Here is a 7,862-nt window from a genome sequence, read left to right as displayed (position 1 = left end):
AACTCACAATTTCAGCATCTTTCAGGACTTAAATCTGGTACAAAATAAACTTTCTAGACAACATGTCAAAGCTTTGTATAAATTACAGTAACACTTTAAGCTCTAAGGGAGCTATTACAAGGGTGTTTGTCGACCAAACAGGCCAATATTGCCTTGTGTAAAAGGGCCAGTGATTAGCTGATGAAGTGAAAAAACATGGAAGCAGACCACACAACTGCTACAGGGCCCATACAGCAAGGGGGCCCGTCCCAGTGAAGCATGGTGTGCCTCCATGGTACTAGCTACATCTTGCACCAGCAACAAAGTAACACTGGGGAACTTCGCCTGGCTTGGTGAGTATGCGGGGTAATCGTTCACGCACCCTACCCTACACCCTTACCAAGCCATGTAATAGTCTATGGAATCGCTGCTTATTTATGCAGCTGCTCAGGCCATTCCAAAGGGACCTATTTTATTCTAGCCAAGCCTTGAGTTAATACACTGGTCCTTGGTAGTAAAAGAGTTAGTGTAAGTAGGCTCAAATGTTACGTAAAATAGACTTAAATTTAAAAGACAGCATCTAGTCACCATCTGAGGAAGGTGAAGAGCGTATTGCCTAGTTTTGCACCTTGAGGGTACAAACCCACACACCGTATACGCAGCAAATACGCAACAAATACGCAGCAAATACGCAGCAGTTTGATGGTGAAGATTTAATGCTGAGTTCAGTTATTTAGATCTAATCTGCTGCGTTTTTGTTGCGTATTTGTTGCGTTTTTGCTGCGTATTCGCTGCGTATCGCAGCAGTAAATACGCTGTGTATACGGTGTGTGGGTTTATACCCTTAAAGGGGTAGTTAAAGCGACTCTGTACCCACAATCTGACACCCCCCCCCCCCCAAACCGCTTGTATCTTCAGATAGCTGCTTTTAATCCACGATCTGTCCCTGGGGTCCGTTCCGCAGGTGATGCAGTTATTTTCCTGAAAAAAAAACAACTTTTAAACTGGCAGCCCTGTGTCTAATTGGCATCGCTTAAAGTGTCTGTCCGCCCTAGTATTGCAAAGCCTCCTCGTCACTAGGAATGCCCCCCGGGCAGGATTTTTCCTATTCCTCACCTGAACACTGCACAGGTGCCTTAATGATCCAGCTCATGTGCAGTGTTCACACAGCTGATGAGTAGGAGAAATTGTTCTTGGGCCGTTCCTATTGGTGAAGAGGGCGGTGAGGTGGTGCAAGTCTAGGGCACAGACGCTCTAGGCCACGCCAATTTGACACGGGGCTGCAATTTTAAAGGTTGTTTTTTATGGCAATAAGTGCATTACCGGCCAAACGGACCTCAGGACAGATCTTGGACAGATTTGTAATTTACTTCTATTAAAAATCTCAAGTCTTAAAAATCTCAAGTCTTCCAGTACTTATCAGCTGCTGTATGTCCTGCAGGAGGAGGTGTGTCTTTCCAGGCTTAAGAGCAAGAGAGGTTGTCTACAGGGAGTGTTACTGCTCTGGACAGTTCCTATCATGGATAGAGGTGGCAGCAGAGAGCAGTGTCAGACTGGAAAGAATACACCACTTCCTGCATGACATACAGCAGCTGATAAGTGCTGGAAGACTGGAGATTTTTTAATAGAAGTAAATCACGACGTTCTGGCACCAGTTGATTTAAAGGAACTACACCAGTATACAGGAAGCACCCTCTAGTGGTGGCTCTTGTTAGCCTGCTTGTTATTATTTCAGCATATTAGGTCTCTGCTGAAAAACTGGATCTCAGTAGGTAAATTTTGCACCTTAACAGCATGGAGTTAAAAACTGGATATTCGCTTAGTTTGGGTAGGATGTAAAAATATTCATGGAGAAAAGAGATACTAAAAAGGTTGCCATCAAATGTATAACTATCCTGTGTAAGATAGATGACCGCTGGCTAGCCCTAGTCTGCAGAAGCGAAAGGAAACGTTTGAGACACATACAACCAAATTTGGAACACATTAATTTTTTTTTCCTAATGTTGAATACAATTTTTTGTATCTGGAGTAATAGGCTGACCCTCAGTCACTGTGGCTTTGCTGTAGGTCCCTGAAACTGAGCTCATCCAATCCATTGATCGCACCTTCCAATCACACGTGGATTCATTCTCATCCATTGGGTTCTTTTTCATACTCGGACTGCTGCTAAATGATGTCAGAAGCTTCTGTGTTTTACAGATGGATGATCAAAGCCAGAAGATAGTGACTGCAGATTTTATATTTTGTTGTGTACAAATTATTTATATTCCTATAATGACATGATAAAACTTGTGTGAACATTTTGTAAAACTTGAAGCATTACATTCTATCAGATTATGTTTTAATGTTTTCTATAAAATCTATCAAAGTGAACTACGTCTCTCCTCTGTTATATCCTTCTGCCGTGTCTTTATTATGTTTTTAGGTGATGTAGGGAGATATGCCGTATATATACGGTTTGCACCACATTTTTTTTTTTTTATAAATAAGTCAATGGGAGTAGGAAACTGCGGTTTTGGGACATTTCTTCCCTGTGTGAATAGAACCTACCATAAAACCTGGTCTTGTTGCTAATAGCAAACCCCATCAGCTTGATTTCAATCTAGCACTTAAAGGGAACCAATCACCTCCAAAACGCATTTATAGCTTTTTAAATGTGCTGTTAGGGCACACAGCACACTTTCCATACATGTTTCTATATACTCCCTGCCTCCCCTGTGTAATCCATAAAGTAACTTTATAAAACTGGCGCCGGTATGCAAATTACATCAGGTCACCTGGGCGGTGTTCAGCTAGATGGTAGTCACAGTCAATTCAGGTTCCACTCGGCGTTCTCCGGCGGTAATCACACCCCTCTGGGCGTGATTCAAATCACCCAGTAGCTCTGACATCACTCGGGAGCGAGCTGTACACGACGTCTGCACGCCTACGTTCTTACGCCGCTGTGCATGCGCAGTACAGCTGCTCCCATTATGGCTGTACTGCGCCTGTGCAGAATAGCCTCGAACTCCGGCTCACACTGAGTTTGAGGCTATTCTGCACAGGCGCAGTACAGCCTGAATGGAAGTGGCTGTACTGCGCATGTGCGGCGGCGTAAAAACGTAGGTGCGCAGACGTCGTGTACGGCGCGCTCCCGAGTGATAACAGCGCTACTGGGTGATTTGAATCACGCCCAGAGGGGCGTGATTACCGCCAAAGAACGCCCAGGGGACCCAGACTGACTGTGAATACCATCTAGCTGAACACCGCCCAGGTGACTACCTCATGTAATTTGCATACCGCGCCAGTTTTATAAAGTTACTTTATGGATTACACGGGGGAGGCAGGGAGTATATAGAAACATGTATGGAAAGTGTGCTGTGTGCTCTAACAGCACATTTAAAAAGCTATATATGCATTTTGGAGGTGATTGGTTCTCTTTAAAGTAGAAGTCCAGCAAAGTTATACAAATCACAAATATACATTTATTACAGGAAATGCTTATAAAATGCTTTTGTCCCTGCACTTACTACTGCATCAAGGCTTCACTTCCTGGATAACATGGTGATGTCACGACCTGACTCCCAGAGCTGTGCGGGCTGTGGCTGCTGGAGAGGATGATGGCAGGGGGACACTGAGGGACACAGGGCACTGGAGGGACACTGAGCCTCCCCCTGCCATCATCCTCTCCAGCAGCCACAGCCCGCACAGCTCTGGGAGTCTGGTCGTGACATCACCATTTTATCGAGGAAGTGAAGCCTTGATGCAGTAGTGCAGGGAGAAAAGCATTTTATAAGCATTTCTCCGTAATAAGTGTATATTCGGGATTTGTATAACTTTTGAGGGGCAGTACAATACTTTAATAAAAAAAAAAAAATCACTAAGAAGTTTTTAGTACTGTAAATTGCTCTAAAAAAGTGAGTTTTTTTTTTCTTCATTTGGATTTTTGATAAATTAACTCGAGCAGAATTTTATATACCCATGATTGTCTATGCGTTACAAACAAGAAATCTGTACAATGTCATCCTATATTGTCTTATATTTTGTCATGGGGGTAAAGAGTATCTGCCATTTAAAAAAAAAAGGCTATGTTCACACAACATATATTTTGAATTAATTATGAGGGTTGTTGCAAATTTCATCACTGACCATTATTTATTCAAAATATACACTGTATTTAAGTCACTGGAATCCCTGCTGGAGTGAATATACACATAGGGGGACATTTATCAATAAAAAAAATGTGTATTTTCTGCCAGGTGGGCGGGGAGAAGGTGGAACGAGGGGCGCGGACTCAGAGTCCGCTCAATTCATTCGCAATAAAATAGTCAGGAAACCTACTCCAGCTCTGAGCTGGTGTAGGTTTTTTGGCACGCGAATTCGCCCGCACGGGATTTATGTAGAGGCAGTCCACCTCTACATAAATCTCCGTACTGTCAGAGCTGCGGGGACATTTTTAAAATGACTCTGTACCCACAATCTGACCTCCCCAAACCACTTGTACCTTTGGATAGCTGCTTTTAATCCAAGATCTGTCCTGGGGTCCGTTCGGCAGGTGATGCAGTTATTGTCCTAAAATACAACTTTAAAACTAGAAGCCCCGTGCCCAACGGTCGGGGCTTACATTGTGTATGCATTAGGCTGGCACAACCTCTCTGTCCTTCCTCCCTGCCCTCTTCATCATTAGGAATGCTCCAGGCAGATTGCCTCCTAATCCCCACTTTTGTCAGCACGGCACATGGGCTGGATCATTAAGCACATGTTCAGCATGGAGAAAATGTTCCAGTGGCATTCCTAATGATGAAGAGGGTTGGGTGAAGGTGAGGGGGGGGGTGCAAAGTTAGAGCACAGATACTCCCGTTGGGCACAGGGCTTCAAGTTTTAAAGTGTTTTTTTAGGACAATAACTGCATCACCTGCCGAACGGACCCCAAGACAGATCTTTAATTAAAGCAGCTATCCGAAAGTACAAGTGGTTTGGGGGAGATCAGATTGTTGGTACAGAGTCGCTTTAAGTCCGGCGCAGAAAACGTCAGACTTAATAAATGTCCCCATAGTATACTCTCCGGCTGTGATTCAAAGCGGCCACAGGAAAAACTGACAGGTCAGTTTTTTGTGGCTGCTACTCATTGTTTGCTATGGTGAAATGGGCCCCTACTGCAGTATCGGCCAGGATGAACTTCACTGACTTACTGTGTGTGAACCTGGCCTACTAATGCCAAAGTTACGAGTCAAAAGTTTTGATCGGTCATGGTCTGAGTACTCAAACCGTGACCAAGCTGGAGAACGAGCAAGTCCGCATGCTGTAGAGTCTAATAAGAATAATGCTCCAACACCTTACATAGCCTTACATTATGTGGTCACCCAGGTCAGAAAACACAGAGCCGGGAGACCTGGGCGGCCACATAATATAAGGCTATGTAAGGTGTTGGAGCATTATTCTTATTATTACTATACTTTATTGTTCTCTTTGCATATTTGGCAGAGAGGTATTTTTCCCGACTCCCACATCTGCGTGTACACTCAGTGGGTGTAATAGTGTAGTTTAAAGATTATACAACTGGTTTACATAACTAACAATTTCTCATATATTATTATTGAAATTGCTTCCTTTGAAGCTGGAACAATCAAATCCTGATGCAAAGTGAAACTGTGGTTACTTTTCAGGATAAGCTGTCGTGTGTATAGATGAGGAGTAGCAGTATTTCTGCACATTATATAACTTGTATGTGGCTTTTTTGTTCAAGATTTCTGCTCTGCAGGGTCCATTTCTATCAGTTGTCCCTGAGCTAATGAAGCCATGTCTCTGTTATGTCTCCCATAGAAGAAAAGATCTCACTATTTTACATCTGGATACACATTCTAAGAAGCAGCAGCATGGAGGACATTATATATCAGTACTGAGCAGTCTATGCTGTGTTGGTTAAAGGGAAACTCTATTGTGCATGGAGCACTCAGGATGAAGGTAAGTTTTGTTTATAGATAAAATGGGGTGGGGGGGCCCAGGCTTGGTGAACAGCCCAGGGCCTATGGTAAAGTTAATCCGCCCCTGTAATGGAGGCGCAGTCTCTTGTAGCAAAATTCCAAACAATTACTGGCGCAAGAGGCATCTTGTGGAAGTAGCGTAGTAATTGGGGTCTCAGTAACTTTCTATGCTTCTCCCTACATAATTTGTCTGTTTCTGTATACTCCTCTATCTTCTCCCTCAGGAATATGAAGTAGGTTTATATCCTGGGATGAAATCCTTAAAGGGGTTCTCTGGGCTGGGGGGCTTTTTTGAGGTGGATGAGGGCAATGACATGTCCCAGATTGCGCCGCTCCGGTCTGCACTGCCCGGCGGCTTCCTGGTCTCTGACGCGGGCTTGAGACGGGATGTTTCAAGTTTGCTCAGCCAGTCTGTGGCAGAGGTGGGATCCCGCCTCTGCCACTGACTAGCTGAGCGGACTTGAAACGTCACATCTCAAGCCCCTGCAGAGACCAGGAAGCCGCCGGGCGGCGTGATCCGGGACACGGCGCTGGAAACGGGGAGGTAAGGGGACGTTATTGCCCTCCTCCTCCCCAGCTTGTTAGCAATCGGAGGATAAGCCCGCCCCTCTATGACACGGCTCTATAGCAATCAATGGTGCAAAGAAATAGAACGGTGCCGTACGCGGGAAACAAAAGTTGCAAAACAAAAAACTGGCACTGGCTTCCCCCTGCCGGCGCCATTCTATCCATGTGAAAAACTTAAAGTGAATGCACTAATGGTACAATTGCTTTAAAGAGGATGTACCACCTCTTTAACCTGAACCCACGGATCGATCGGCGCCGGCACGGGGAAGCCGTGTCATACAGAGGCGGGGACTCCCTCCCACTGGGGGCGGCCCGGCCGACCTCCAGTGCTTCAGCACCGGCCAATACCACTGGATTGAACGGCGCCGTGCACGGGAACCGGACGGCGGTCCGAAAAACGGACCGCGGCACTGGCTTCCCCGTGCCAGCGCCGACCAACCAGTGGGTTCAGGTTAAAGAGGATGTACCAGGTGGTACATCCTCTTTAAAGATGTTGTCCAAGCAAAACTAAGTTTTCCCGTCATGCGGCCTACCTGCGGCTGCATTCTTAGCAAATTAGCTGGGGGGAGCAGCAATAAAAGGCAGACTACACTTAAAGTGACTGTACCACCAGGCCCAGGCTGAAGCACTGGAGACGGCCGACCCACCCCCAGTGGGAAGAAGCTCCAGCCCCTCCATGACGTGACTCTATTAGAATCAATGGAACCCTATTATAGACTGGCAGGGGTTTTCTCCCACTAAGGGTGGGTCCGCCCCTCCGGTGCTTCAGCCTGGGCCTGGTGGTACAGTCACTTTAAAGGGGTTATCCAGGCTTAGAAAAACATGGCCGCTTTGTTCTAGAAGCAGCTCCACTCCACATACCACCAGTCCCACGAGGATCTACAGCGGACACTGCAGGGATAGGGCTTGTTTCTATGAGACAGCCCTTTAATTTCCCCATTAATGTCCCCCGTTTTGTGTCTTCTGTCCTGTGCTTCTAGCACTCAGGATCATTATAAGGAAAGCAATGGTGACACATGTAACCGCAGTACTGTGCAGCAAGGTGTAAATAGGGTCTCACGGGACAGTGCCTTCAAAACCGGGACTCTTGGCAACTATGATCCACGACATTACTACGAGCACTAATGTGACTATACAACATACAGCTGCCACAACTAACCCTCCGTAACCAGATATATACAGCGGCCACTAGAGAACACAACCACTCCTGCTGCACAGCAGACACACCGCACTACTCCGCTGATGACTGGGCTCTGCTCTCCCTGACACGGGCTGGAATGACACACCAGCCGTCCAATCAGCTGCGGCTAGAGGCGGGCCGTCTAGTACGCGGACTCCTGTCAGACACTGCGC

The sequence above is a fragment of the Dendropsophus ebraccatus genome, chromosome 9, assembly GCF_027789765.1.
Source record: "Dendropsophus ebraccatus isolate aDenEbr1 chromosome 9, aDenEbr1.pat, whole genome shotgun sequence".
NCBI lineage: Eukaryota > Metazoa > Chordata > Amphibia > Anura > Hylidae > Dendropsophus > Dendropsophus ebraccatus.
Note: the sequence above shows the minus strand (reverse complement) of the source record.